We start from the raw sequence: 14,358 nt of genomic DNA, 5'->3' as shown, positions 1-14,358 counted from the left end.
CTCTGATGTTAGGCAAAACATACCAGCCTTTTAAATTGCCTGATTCAAGCTTTATTTGCATGCATTTCTGCTCTTTGATCCTTCTCTGCCTTGTTATTTATCAGTCTCAAAAAGCTATAGCTGACAGGTGGGCAAATTCAAAGTGCCCAGACTTGCCTCGGGCCCTGACTCCATAAAATCATGTCTGTCATAGTCTGAAAGGTTTTTCTGTAACTGGACTTCATGTATCGCAAGAGCACCACACTCCCCTTTATTTATGGAGTTTTGTCAGGAATTAAATGAAATTTTGTTTTTAATACCATGGGTAAAATTCCTTCCTAGTGATGGCAAATGGCAACTTAAGTCATCTGTGTGAGATCCTTTTCATATTATCGTATGACTTTCCTTCTTAATGATTAATTTTCCATTTCACTCAATTCAGATGGTTATTTAAGTAATATCTCTTTTCCCACTATAAGTTAGCAAATACGCTTAGCTGAGTATGGCAGTGTATCCTACAATCCTAACATTTGGGAGACTGAAGCAGAAAGAATCAGAGTTTAATGCCATCCTGAGGTCCATAATGAGAAAACAAAACTAAAAGGCAGAAACTAGAAGAGGAAAAGAGAAGAAAATGTGTCTACTTAGTTCATCTTTATATTCCTAGCACCCAGCGCATAGTAAGTGATGAGTAATATGTGGATAAACTTGAATCTCAGTTGAATGTATTGGGAGTTTTTGCTGTGGGAGTGTCTTGAGAGCCTGTTTCCCAGCAAGAGAAAATGGCTTTCTAGATTTTCATTGAAGAGTTCAGAGCTTTCCTTGGTCTGCCTGCTGTCTTCTTTTTTCTTTCTTCCTACTACCCTGTGTATCTCTTCTCACTTGGCCTCCTTTCCCTTTTCTGTAGGATAGTTGAAGAAAACACCAGAAGTTACCTATGTACAGGTAATATCAGCACAGCACACCTGCAGGTGTTCACCTCTTCCCAGGGGAAAGGAGTTGGCTGAAGGCAAATAAAAGCCCTTGATGGTCTACGCACCACAGTGACCAGCCAGGTTTTAAGTGAATTCATTATAACTAAGATGGTTTAAAGTGAATTGGTGGGTATTAAGGATGATCATCTAAGGCAGGGGATGGGGGTTATTTGCTTTAATGATTAGAAAAAGACATGCCATAATATTTTTAGGTAAATATTTTTAGGGAAATTAACAGCTTTAAGTCACTTCAAGAACCTACCAATTAAAAATGCTTCAAGAACATAGTATAAATTGACTGAAATGATAATAAAATAGGCACAGATAAAGTGATTGAGCTGATTATAAAATCACCTAAAATTACATATATATATATATATATATATATATATTTTTTTTTTTTTTTTTTGTCGTGGGACTTGAACTCTGGGCTTGGGCGCTGTCCTTGTGCTCTTCAGCTCAAGGCGAGTGCTCTACCGCTTGAGCCACAGTACCACTTCCAGTTTTCTAGTGGTTTATTGACTGGCTCAGATCTCAACCTCCTGAGTAGCTAGAATTACAGGCGTGAACCACCGGCGCCGGCCTAAAATTATATTTTTAAGAATTTATACATTTAGCCAGGCATCAGTGGCTTATGCCCATAATCCTAGCTACTCAGGAGGCTGAAATCGGAGAATCAGGGTTTGAATCCAGCCCAGGAAGACAAATCAAAGAGACTATTATCTCCAGTTAACCAGGAAAAAAAAGCTAAGAACAGAGCTGTAGCTCAACTGGTACAGTTGAGTGAAAAACCTAAGGCCCTGAAGTCAAGCCCCAGTACCAGCAAACATAGACAAAAATCTATACATTGCGTTAAATGGTGTCGATCCAGAGAGTCTGAGTCTGAGTCAGCTATTCTAAACCACCAGATGGGTAATTTAGACAAGTTACTGGGCTTTAGTACCTGTTTCCTGAGCTATCAAACAAGGGCAGTTCTTGATCCTACCTCATAAAGTATGAAGCACAAAGGAGAGGCCATTCTTGTCTTAGGTTTCAAGCAGTCTGCATGAAGACCATGAGAGATAGCAGCATAATAATGCCCCATTATTTGATGTCTCATGATCACATATATACATATATAATTTATTGTTGAGAAAATTTTTGACAATTTGCCTAATATATAGAAAGTTTCTCCTTCCTCTCTAATGATATTTACCCTGGATTAAGCAGCACATGAATGTATTTATTTTATTGTAGTGTCTGTAAACACTGGTAAAATGAATGGTATAGGGACTCATCAAGGGCAAAATGGTTATATGGCCTGGGATGGGTGGTAATGAGGATGAAGATGTTAGAAGCTTGTTCTAAGCTGTGTGACCTTGTGAAGATTTCTCAGCCTTCTGAGCCCTTCTCAGCTCTGAGAACCAAGTATTCTCTATTTCATCCAGTTCCTGTGGAGTAATGTTTATAGAAGTGCTTTTAGAGCTTTTGTTGTTAGATGCAGCATGCTTCTTCCACCTTACGAGCCATGTGCCATTGACATTTCCTATGCTCTTCTACAAATCCCTCTTTTCATATGTATTCTCTGTGTTTTTAAAAAATTTCAGACCTTAAATTAAGGAAAGACAATCATGCATTTAGTATAACCTATCTCCAATTCTCTCTCACCCCCATCCTGTATTTTCATATATTGAAAGCCATCTATAGGGAGATGATTTTAAAACTTAATGAGAACCAACATAAAGCAAGAGAACATATTGCCACATATTGCCTGCAAAAGTAGATCTTTGGAAGTCACAGACATCTATCAGCTTTTTTAATGCTTGCTTTAGATTCAGTGTTCAGCAAACATTTATTCAATAGTGATAATGATGTCATGCATGGGGATATAAATATAAGAAGAAACAGAGAGCCATTCATATGTTTCAGGATGTATATTCAGATGGAATACTTAGAGAAATAAATCTGTATTTCATGTAGGGAGGGCTGTTAGCTGCCTGTCAATACAGATATGCATGCACATATACCCACACAGCAATTATAGAAAGACATTGTGTTTGAAAAACAAAGCAATGTGATCACCTAGAGATGACTCTAAGAGCTGTAAATCTTTTATAGGTTTTTTTTAAATAAAGGATAAACTTTACTGGAAAAAAATCTGACCAACATCACCCTAATGGATTAAATTAATATTATAGTAGGACAAATCTACTTTAAAACATCAGATACAAGAAGTGGCGCTGTAGCTCAAGTGGTACAGCGCTCGCCTTGAGCTGAAGAGCTGATGGACAGCTCTCAGGCCCAGAGTTCAAGCCCACGACCGACAAAAAAGCAAAAACAAAAACAAAACATCAGATACAATTCAACAAGAGGCAAAAAAATGTATAGGTTTTAAAATCATCTGTTTAGTTTGCATGCAGACAAATATATGTAAGAGTTAAAATGAAAATGATCACAAACAAGACCATACTAAAGCTACCAGCACAACTATGTTTATTACAGCATTATTTACCATAGCTAAGATATGGAACCAACCCAGAGGCCCCTCAGTAGAGGAATGGATCAAGAAAATGTGGTATATATACACAATGGAATTCTATGCCTCCATCAGAAAGAATGACATTGCCCCATTTGTTAGGAAATGGAAAGGCTTGGAAAAAATTATATTAAGTGACTTAAGCCAGGCCCAAAGAAAGATAGGTCCCATGGTTTCCCTTATTTTCAATATCTAGTATATGTCTGAGTCAAGCAGAAAAGGTCAGATAAGTTGATGTTAGGCGAAATGAACCCTAAGATAAGTATTCAAATGGTTTTTTCTTTCATGTGATTGTTTCTAACATATTTATAAGATGATTTCTTTGTTGCTTTGTATGTTCCTCCCTCACAGTATAACCCTTGCTTTCACTGTATTTGAGGTTGGTATAATTTGTGGAGGGTAAGGGAAAAAACAAATCATTTAAATAGGGATACAGGTGGACCCATTGCAACAATGAGATATACAAGTTGTTACGTTGAAAAACGAACTTTACAACTTTGGTGGGGGGTGGGGGAATGAGTGGGGGGGATAGGGAGGAGATGGGAGGTGGTAGGGGGGAAGATGGGAAGGGATAGTAAGGGGAAACAAAGGAGGAGGCAACAATGCTTGGTAAGAAATGTACTCATTATCTTGCCCATGTAATTGTAACTCCTCTGTACCGTATTTTCACAATAAAAAATATTTTACAGTAAAAAAATACACAAGGCTATTTTAAAACAGGAAATACTAACTTTGCAAGCTTCTATAGTTTGGTTGGCACAACTGAGTCATTAAGATTGTTCAGATTGCATTCCCCAAATAACTTCTTTCACACACACAAGTCTTTGAAAAATAAAGTGCATGAAATAAAGATCTTGGCTTGTCAGGCCTCTGGCTGTACTTACTGTTCCAACATAAAGACCCAGGATTTGCAGAATAATCCATCACAAACAAGACAGAAATAGTTTAAACAACACACGCACACACACACACACACACACACACACACACACGCACACACTCACACTTTCAGAATTCTAAAATCCACCAACACACCTAGAAGCAATGTCCTATCAGATGTTTCCAACTCAAAAGGCCTGTGCTTGGGTCATTTTAAAATGTGTGCCACATTGTATGGATCACTGATTGTGTTTTTTAATTTCTTTTGACGGATGACCCAAATTTTCTCAGCATTTTTCTCATGGACCTTAGAGAATGAAATGCTCTGGGGTCTAAGAAAGTCTAGGATAGTACTCATAACTTGTGCTGTGGTTTCCTAAATTCCCTTTACTAGATTAGGTTCCTCATTTCAGTGGATAGTTGGAAATCTTTTACTCAGTAAATTGAAATTCCTTGTGAGAATAATTATAGCTCTGATGAAAACACAGACTTTCGGGTAGAGACAAAGTTTGCATTAATGAAATGAAGGAATGGTTGAACACTTCCTTCAAATAGTAATGGGAATCAAGTATCACAAATATTGGTTTAGGGCTGGGAAGGTGGCTCAGTGGTATAGCGCTTGCCTTGCATGAATGAGGCCCTGGGTTCGATTCCTCAGCACCACATAAGCAAAAGGAAAAAAAGTCAGAAGTGGTGCTGTAGCTTAAGTGGTAGAGCGCTAGCCTTGAGCTGAAGAGCTGAGGGACAGCGCCCAGGCCCAGAGTTCAGGCCCCAGGATGGGACCCCCCCCCCCTCCCCGCCAAAAAAAAAGATAGGACAAATATTGGTTTAATTCACTGCTTGGTAAGAATCATAAATAGCTGGTTAAAGGCTGAGCCCATTAGAATAGTTAGAAAAATACTAGTGGCTGGACTTTTCCAGCTCAACTGGGCTATTTCTGTGAAAAGTAAACATTAATGTGAAATGTTGGCTCCAGTAAGTCTCTCAGCAGTGATGATTATTTATTATCAATTTATGTGATTATCTATCATCCATCTATCTTCTAGCTATAATATGTGCTTCATAGATTTAGAATGGCAAGGATAGAGTATAAAATAAAATTTCAGCATCACTGAGCTTCTAGAGCCATTTTGTCTTTTCTTATTTAATGAACCAACCAATTACTACACATTATAAGCTAATCTTCCCATTTTTTCTAGTGCTAGCTATTTATTTTGGCTACTTATATATTCTGCTTCTTATTCTTATTTTCTTTTTGAGCATTAGTGATGTATTGCTTTTGATCATTTCAAAAGAGGGAAGGTAAAGGAAGGGAAGATAGAAACGAAAGCCAAATCAGGCCATTCCCCTCTCCTTAGCAGTGCTTATAAATGATTGAAGGGAGAGGTGACAGAAAACAACTAAAATAAAATATTTTAATTACATCTCAATATCTTTTGGAATGTATTTCCCAGTATTATGGATGATTGCAAACTAGTGGATCACAATTAAAAAATTACTGTAGTTTTAATATTTGAAAATCTAAATTTAACCTCTTATTGCTACTTGTTTCTTTATAGCTAAGTTACTGACATTTTCTGTGCAATTCATGAGAAGAGGAACTTGGAAGTGGGGTTGACAAGCTGTGACTGCTTACAAGGTAATGTTTGCTCAACACATCAGGCTGACGTCGTTTTCATGTATTGACAATATCTTCCTTCTGTGGAGTCAGTTTGTCCCAGCCATGACTTCCTGGTATCTGAAAGCAGTCCCTATTATTCCAGTGGATTACACAATCCTGAAAAATAGTTTCAAAACAAAGTTTTAAATTAACCTTATTGGAGAAATATACCCTACTTTCGGTACTGTTTCCCTTCTAGCCCTTTTTTTGGCAAGGGAGAAATTAAAGAAAACTACCATGGTATGAACTCCATTTTATCTTTCCCTTTAAGAAGAAAATGGGCTGGGCCCCACCATGTGCCAGGCATTAGATGTACATGAGAAATGCAGAATATCAAGAAGTTGATGTTACAAGTGAAGGAATCGATACTGTTAAAAATATCCAATCATCCAGCTCAGAGAAAATACCTATGAAGAACAGTTATTAAACTTTAACCTATAACTGAAGTATTCTTTCTTGTATACCACATTTATTGTGAACTCCTTATTTTCAGTAACTCTGTTTTGCCATAGCTTTGTGTATCCCCCGAGTGTAGAAATAAAAACCCAGAGTGAAAGCCATGAATCTTAACCTATCACTTAGGCAAATTACATGAACTCCCTGGGTCTCATATTCTTCATTTATGGCAAAAGAATAATAATTGGCATTTATGGATTACTTTCTCTCTGGCAGGCATTAGTAAGCACCTTGTATACATTAGCTTAATTAACTCTGATGACACCTCCACCCAAGTCATAGGTATAATTAAACCATTTCTGTAGAAAAATAAGAGATGAAGGAGATAATTTTTGAGAAGTCCACAGAGCTAAAACTGAGGGATCATAATTCAAATGCCAGCTCTTTGACTAGCTTACAGATAGATCATAACTGTGATACTATGCATACTAATAATTATTGTTATTACAATTATAATTATTAATGCCAGTCCTGTAGCTTAAATTCAGGGCCTGTTCCTAAGCTTTATTACTCAAGGCTAATGCTCTACTATTTGAGCTATACCTTTACTTCTGGCTTTTTTTGGTGCTTAACTGGAGGTAAGAGTCTCATGACTTTCCTGAGTGGGATGGCTTTGAACTTTGATCTCAGATATCAACTTCCAGAGAAGTTAATTTTACAGGTATGAGCCACCAGCACTAGCTGGGCAGCCTTCTACAAGTAAGTGCTATAGCCTCTTCGGCTCCATACTCTAAGCTTTATATAGCTACTGACTTTCTCATGTTGAAGATCCTTTTGCTTCTCTAACTTCCATTTTAGAAACGTATTTCTGTAGCTATTCCAAAAAATCAAGTTAAAGTTAACCCTTAACGATGACTAACATATTTATCCTGTAATCCCATGGTTTTCATACCATACAATTGACTTTTCCAAATGATTTATTCAATTCGACTTTAGCTGTACCATTTTTCTGCCTGGAAAATACTCCATCCTACAAAAAATGTTCTTTCTTCTGAGATTACTTAAGACTCTTTCCACAAATCCTTGTTGATGGATAGCAAATACATCAAATCTACTTATTGCTAGATACTACAAGTACAAATCCACCTACAGGCTGATCCAGGTGTCCAATGTAGGTTTGTTATATATAGATAGCAGGCCCCCAGATATAATACAAGGAGCTTCTGGTGGTGACAATTCATGTGCCATAATGCTTCCCTTCACTCACGCTGGAAGAACACATGATAGCATTGTGGCCAGAGCATGGACTACACAGATACACAGGGTCTAGTTCTGATAAAATCTAGTCCATGGTAGCTGGAAAACCCTTGGCAGGTTACAGAATTTCTATGCGCCACATCTGTGAAATATGTGTAATTATAACTCCTTTATAAGATTGATGTGAAGATTCAGTGAGTGCCTATGGAGGCTTCTGAATAATTTCAGGCGTATTTGTATGTGCATAGAATATATTATCTATTAAAATTTAATTGAACTACTTGGGAACAAGCCTCCTGTGACAACCCTGCTTGGCTGACAGTCTCTTTCCAATTCCCAGGGCAGCATAACCATTTTTAACCATGGGGGGATTAAAGATGTAGTCTTTGGAGTCAGAAAGACCCGGATACACATTCAAAATCTGCTAGTTGTGTAAACATGGGCTAGCAAGTTTCTCTGAGTTGTTTTCTTGTTATAATAATATCTTCATACATGGACATAAAATTAGATGGAAATACACACACACGCACATACACACACATAGAAAGAGAGAGGGGGAGAGAAAGTACTTAGTCCAGATTCGTTATATATTAGAGCCCCAGAAAAAGCTTAGTATAGTGAATTATTTCTTTAGTATACCAAATTTTACTGGAGACTGCAATCCTAAGACAGAAAAAAAATGAATAAGAGAGAAGTGGGGAAGGGGAGAAGAAAAAGAAATGTAGGTGATGCATAATCAACTTTGCCAGAATTTCAAGAGAAAGTACAGCTGTCAATCTTTAATTGACAGAAAACACATTAGTCAGTCTTTAATTCATGATTTATCAACTCCTTTGTCCCCTGAGTTGTATTATCAGATCCTTCTAGGTTGGTCTGGAAAAGTCAGATCCTATGCCCTTTAACAAACTTTCTGAGCCCAGAAATGATGTGAGAAGCTGCTTTCTGACTGGATAAATGGGACTGCATCAAACTGAAGAATTTCTGCATGGCAAAGGACATAGCTATCAAGATAAATAGAAAGCCCACAGATTGAGAAGAGATCTTCTCTAGTGATACAACAGATAAGGGTCTCATCTAAAACATACTTAGGGCTCAAAAAATTAAATCCCCCCAAAACAAATCCTCAGAGAAACAACCACCCTATTAACAAGTGGGCTAAAGACTTAAAGAGAGACTTCTCTGAATAGGAAATAAGAATGGTCAATGGACACATGAAGAAATGTTCAACATCTCTGGCTATAAAAGAAATGCAAATCAAAACAACATTGAGATTTTGCCTCACTTCAGTTAGAATGCCCATTATCAAGAAATCTAATAATAACAGATGCTGGTAGGGATGTGGCCAAAAGGGAATGCTACTACACTGTTGGTGGAAATATAAACTGGTTCAACCACTCTGGAAAGCAGTATGGAGGTACCTCAAAAGACTAAATATAGAGCTTCCCTATGCTCTAGCAATCCCACTCCTGGGCATTTACCCAAATGACCACAAACCAGGCCACACTAAAGCCACCAACACAACTATGTTCATTGCAGCATTATTTACCATAGCTAAGATACTGAATAAATCTAGATGCTTCTCAGTAGATGAATAGATCAAGAAGATGTGGTATATTTACACAATGGAGTTCTATGTTTCCATCAGAAAGAATGACATTGTCCCATTTGCAAGGAAATGGAAAGACCTGGAGAAATTATATTAAGTGAAGCAAGCCAGTCCCAAAGAAATGTAGATTGCATGGTTTCCCTCACTTGTAATAACTAGACTATGTCTATGATATTCTTAGCCGGGGCTCACAATAGCTCAATCGCTAGGTACATATGACCATATATAATGAAGCATATCAAAATGAACTCCAAGAATTGGAAACAAAAATGTTTTATTATGTACTGTTTGCAGTTCTTTCTTTTCTTTTCTTTCTTTTCCTTTCCTTTCTTTTCTTTTCTTTTTTCCGTTTCCTTCCTTCCTTCCTTCCTTCCTTCCTTCCTTCCTTCCTTCCTTCCTTCCTTCCTTCCTTCCTTTCTTTCTTTCTTTCTTTTCTTTCTTTCTTTCTTTCTTTCTTTCTTTCTTTCTTTCTTTCTTTCTTTCTTTCTTTCTTTCTTTCTTTCTTTCTTTCTTTCTTTCTTTCTTTCCTTCTTTCTCTCTTTCCTTATTTTTCTATTATTTTTTTCTGTACCCATTGTCTTGTATATAATTTTATGTGATCCACAGAAGGGAAAGGGAATCACAGAAACAGCAGGACAAAGGATGAACTAATGCAACAATGATACTTGCTAGAAACTGTTGGAAATGAACTTTACAACTGGGGCAGGGGAAGCAGGAGAAAAATGAGGGATGGGGTAACAGTGTTTAGAAAGAAATGTACTCATTACCTTACTTATGTAACTGTAACCCCCTTATTCATCACCTTTACAATAAATTGAAAAATAGGATATGCCTATAAATCTACAAGTAAACCCAATGGATAGTAAAAGACAAATAGTGTCAGTTGGACATGATTAAACAGCACTTTAAACATTCACAGAGTGAGAACAAAGGAGGATATTCTTAGGAGAGGATCACAAGTGCTCAATAGATATGTGCATATGATGATATAAAATAATGTTATTGAAATGAACTCCAAGAAATGGAAACAAGAGGTTGTTCTTTTTTGTTTTTTGTTTTTTTTGGTCCGGTCATGGGGCCTGAACTTTGGGCCTGGGCGCTGTCCCTCAGCTCTTCAGCTCAAGGCTAGCGCTCTACCACTTGAGCCACAGCACCACTTCCGGCTTTTTTCTTTTTGCTTATGTGGTGCTGAGGAATCGAACCCAGGGCCTCAGGCATGCAAGGCAAGCGCTCCACCACTGAGCCACCTTCCCAGCCCCAACAAGAGGTTTTTAATTAGACTGTTTGTGGGTTTTTCCCCCCTCTCCTTTTTTTTCCCTTTGGTTTATTCCTTTTTGTCCTTGTTTTTGATTTCTGTATCATTTATCTTGTGTATAAGCTTATTTATTTGATTTGGGGAGAGGAAGGGGAAGCACTAAAATGGTGGGACAAAGGTTGAACCAATTCAGCAGTGATACCAGATGCTATGTTGGAAATTAACTATGTAACTTGGTGTGTGTGTGTGTGGTGGGGAGGGGGGTGGGGGGAAGATGGAGTGGGTGTGGGGGGGGGAACCTGGGAGAGAATAGGAGTGTGTGTGACACTGTTCAAAGGAAATGTACTCATTACCTGACGTATGTAACTGTACTCATTACCTGACTTATGTAACTGTAATCTCTCTGTATATTGCTTTTACAATAAAATTTTAAAAGTAAAAGAAGTTGCTTTCCTTCATCTTATGTGTGTGTGGCTCCCTGTATTTCTAGTAGTAGCAGATGGGATGGACTGAGGGGAGGTAGCTGGAGTCTGAAGGATTTCTCATGGGTAAAAGTGAGAAAGGAAGCAGAGTATTAGGCCTGATTGTAGAAGGGAGATTTGGGGTTCTTGAGGGAAAGAAAAACTATAAAGACAAAAGACAATGTATCAGGAAAGGTAACAGAGGTCAGGCTCTGAACACAAACTTGATCTTACTTAAGTTTTAAGTGCAGAATTTTAGCACTTAGCTCAAAGTTTCTATTATTTCATTTGTTTAGTTTACTATTGTACTTTTTTTTGCAGTGTAGGTGATCAAACCCAAGATCTCACGTGTACTAAGTAGGCCAAGTACTTTAGTACTAAGCTACATTCTCAGTCACTCCAAAGTTTTATGTCTAAATACACCCCATAAATAAAATGTGACTTCTCTGATCAAGGTTAGTTGGAAAAAAAATCAAGCAAGTCTTAGGCCCTATTTTAAGGATAAACCTTTTTAGACAGGCATGGCAATGCTGCTTCCAATGCCAACTCTTGAGGGTAGATGCATGAGGATGGGGAGTTTGAGACCAGTTAGGGATATACAGTAAGACTCTATCTCAAAACCAATAAGTAAATATTAAGTATAAATCATCCTGTTCTAATGCATCCCTTCATAATAGGAACCATGGCTCCTTGGAGAAATGGCTGATGTGAGGACCAAGGCTAGAAATATGAAATATGAACCTGGGGCACTTTTTAGTACCAGGGAGCTGGAATGACTCAAGACACCCAAATGAAACTTACGTCAAAAGGACACAGAGCTAGAGGGTAAAGCTCTCAGTGGCCCAGATGGAACATGTGGAGCTACAAAATAAATGGCAGAGCACTGAATTATAACCCAAAGCATAAAGTAAGTACCCACAAGTCCATAATGACATGAATCAATAATCGAATACAGAATAAATATAGTGAAAATAGACAACTTTTCTATGCAGACAAATGCCTTGTAATGAACGTTGGTACCCTGTCTTCAGAAAGGTAGAATGTAACTCCAACTTCTTAATGGTGACTTCACCTGGTAATTTCCTTCCCAAAAGTAATGTGGAAAGAAAGGAGAAGAAAGGTAGTCTCATAGTAAAAAAATCTGGAAAACACTATTTGAATCTGAGGGTCAAAGTTGACCTCTGGAGGAGTAAGTCACTTTGATGGTATATATCTTTGATATAATATGGTTAGCATGACACTTGATTGCCGTGGTCTTCCTCTTTTATACCTACCAATCCTGTTTTATCATTTGACTAACAATGTAGGTATAGCCAAAGAGAGGACCAGTCTCCAAAATACATGAGCAGTACTGCTCAACTCTGCCCTGATGGTCAAAACAAGGAAAATCTAAGAACACATCTTAGCAAAGAAGAGCCTATGGAGACACAATGACTTCAGGTAATGTGGTATCCTGAATGGGATCTTGAAACAGGAAAAGAACGTTAGGATAAAACTAAAGAAACTTGAATCTTACTTAACAGTAATGTGTTGATACTGGTGTATTAGTTAGAACAAGTGTACCTTATTGAAGATGTTAGCAGTAGGGAAATTTGAATACACATTTCATGGGAACTCTCTCTACTGTCTCTGATGCTCTTCTGAAACTATAAACTTATTCTAAAATTCAAAAGTTCATTACAAAGATACTTCAATTATTTTGGTTTTCCTTTCTAATATTTGGCTTGGTCACTGTGTCATCATTGCCCTTGCAAAGGGATTTCAAGATATATTTTTTTGACTTGGATTTAAATAGTGGTAAAAAAAACTTGACTAGGGTTGCTATATGATAAACACACAGGATAAATAATTTTGGGGAAATGCTTGCAATGAATGAATGAATGAATGAAGTAATATGTCAGTAGTGGGGCTTAAACTTGGGGTCTGAGTCCCTTATCGCTCAAGGCTATTATTCTATTACTTGAGCCACAGCTCCACTTTCAGCTTTTTCCTGGTTAATTGGAGATGAGTCTCATTGACTTCTCTGCCCAGGCTGGCTTCGAACCATGATCCTCAGATCTTAGCTTCTGAAGAGGTAGGATTACAAGTGCCCAATTTTGCTATGAATTTTAGGAGTGAACTTTGCTTTCTCCCCCCCCCCCAATTATCTTTAATTGTACAAAGGATTTCCATTAAACCAAGCTGTTTAAGAATATTGTGATCAATGTCACCCTTTTCAATATTCTCATCATTCTTCCCCTGACCACCCCTGCCTTCACTCTTTTTAATTTTGTAGGCAATACATTGGATTCTTGGCCACAGCCCCCCCCCCCACTTCATTTATACCCCTCCCCTTGCCTTTTGCTTTCTGCTCTTAACACTGTTGGCTACCAGCCCAGCGAGATGACAGACTGCTCAGTAAATGAGGAGTAGTCTTGATACAGTAATTTGAAATACAATCCAGAATAAACTAGAGCAGAAATATGTTTTTCTGCATGATGAAAATAACGCAATGAAACCTGTTGAAATTGTTTTAAGAATAGAAAAAGGAGAATGAGAGGGGGTGAGAGAGGGTATGAATTTGATCAAGGTGCATTGTATATGCATTTATGGAAATGTCACAATGAAACGTTCTTGCACAACTGATATATGATAATAAAAATCTTAAAAACATAATTCAACAAGTACAGCAAAAAGAGAAATTTTAAAGAAAAATGTAGTACCAGGAGATGGCCTCAAAACTTTTAGTTTTGCAGCAACAAGTTACAATTCTGCTACATTGCATTGGGCTTTAATGGTGAGGACTTAACACGAGGAACAGATGATCCCTTAATAAGAACTAATCCTCTCTTTATTTAATGTGTATTGAGCCATCTGTTAAAAAAGAGAAAGTAGATAAACAAATGAACAAACTGAAGCTATTTGAGACACACATGTATCCCTTTCTCTTGAAGAATATGAATATGCTAATTAATATTTTAAATATGGAGGATTCTGGGAGAAATAATAATTTCTGTTGATAGCACTGCTTAAACATTTGCTCTTACTGTGTTCGCTTCGGCAGCACATATACTAAAATTGGAACGATACAGAGAAGATTAGCATGGCCCCTGGCAAGGATGACACACAAATTCGTGAAGCGTTCCATATTTTTTTAAATCCCCCAGCAACAAATCCTCAAAGAAACAACTGCTCAATAAACAAGTGGGCTAAAAACTTAAAAAGAAACTTCTCTGAAGAGGAAAGAAGGATGGGCAACAGACACATGAAGAAATGATCAACCTCCCTAGCCATAAAAGAAATGCAAATCAAAACAACATTGAGATACCACCTCACCCCAGTTAGAATGGCTAAAATCAGGAACTCTAGTAACAACAGATGCTGGAGGGGATGCGGA

The 14,358-nt window shown here is 37.6% G+C and overlaps 1 non-coding gene across 1 annotated transcript; it reads left to right on the top strand.

Moving 5' to 3' along the window:
- The first annotated feature begins 14,009 nt into the window (after positions 1 to 14,009).
- Positions 14,010 to 14,115, top strand: LOC122124423. The gene has a single exon (XR_006150540.1). It is a non-coding gene; the product is annotated as a U6 spliceosomal RNA (small nuclear RNA).
- Positions 14,116 to 14,358: the final 243 nt, after the last annotated feature.

This window comes from Dipodomys spectabilis, unplaced genomic scaffold (genome assembly GCF_019054845.1).
Source record: "Dipodomys spectabilis isolate Male_0828 unplaced genomic scaffold, ASM1905484v1 ptg000234l, whole genome shotgun sequence".
NCBI lineage: Eukaryota > Metazoa > Chordata > Mammalia > Rodentia > Heteromyidae > Dipodomys > Dipodomys spectabilis.
The sequence above is the reverse complement of the archived record's forward strand: the minus strand, read 5'-3'. Positions and strand labels throughout refer to the sequence as shown.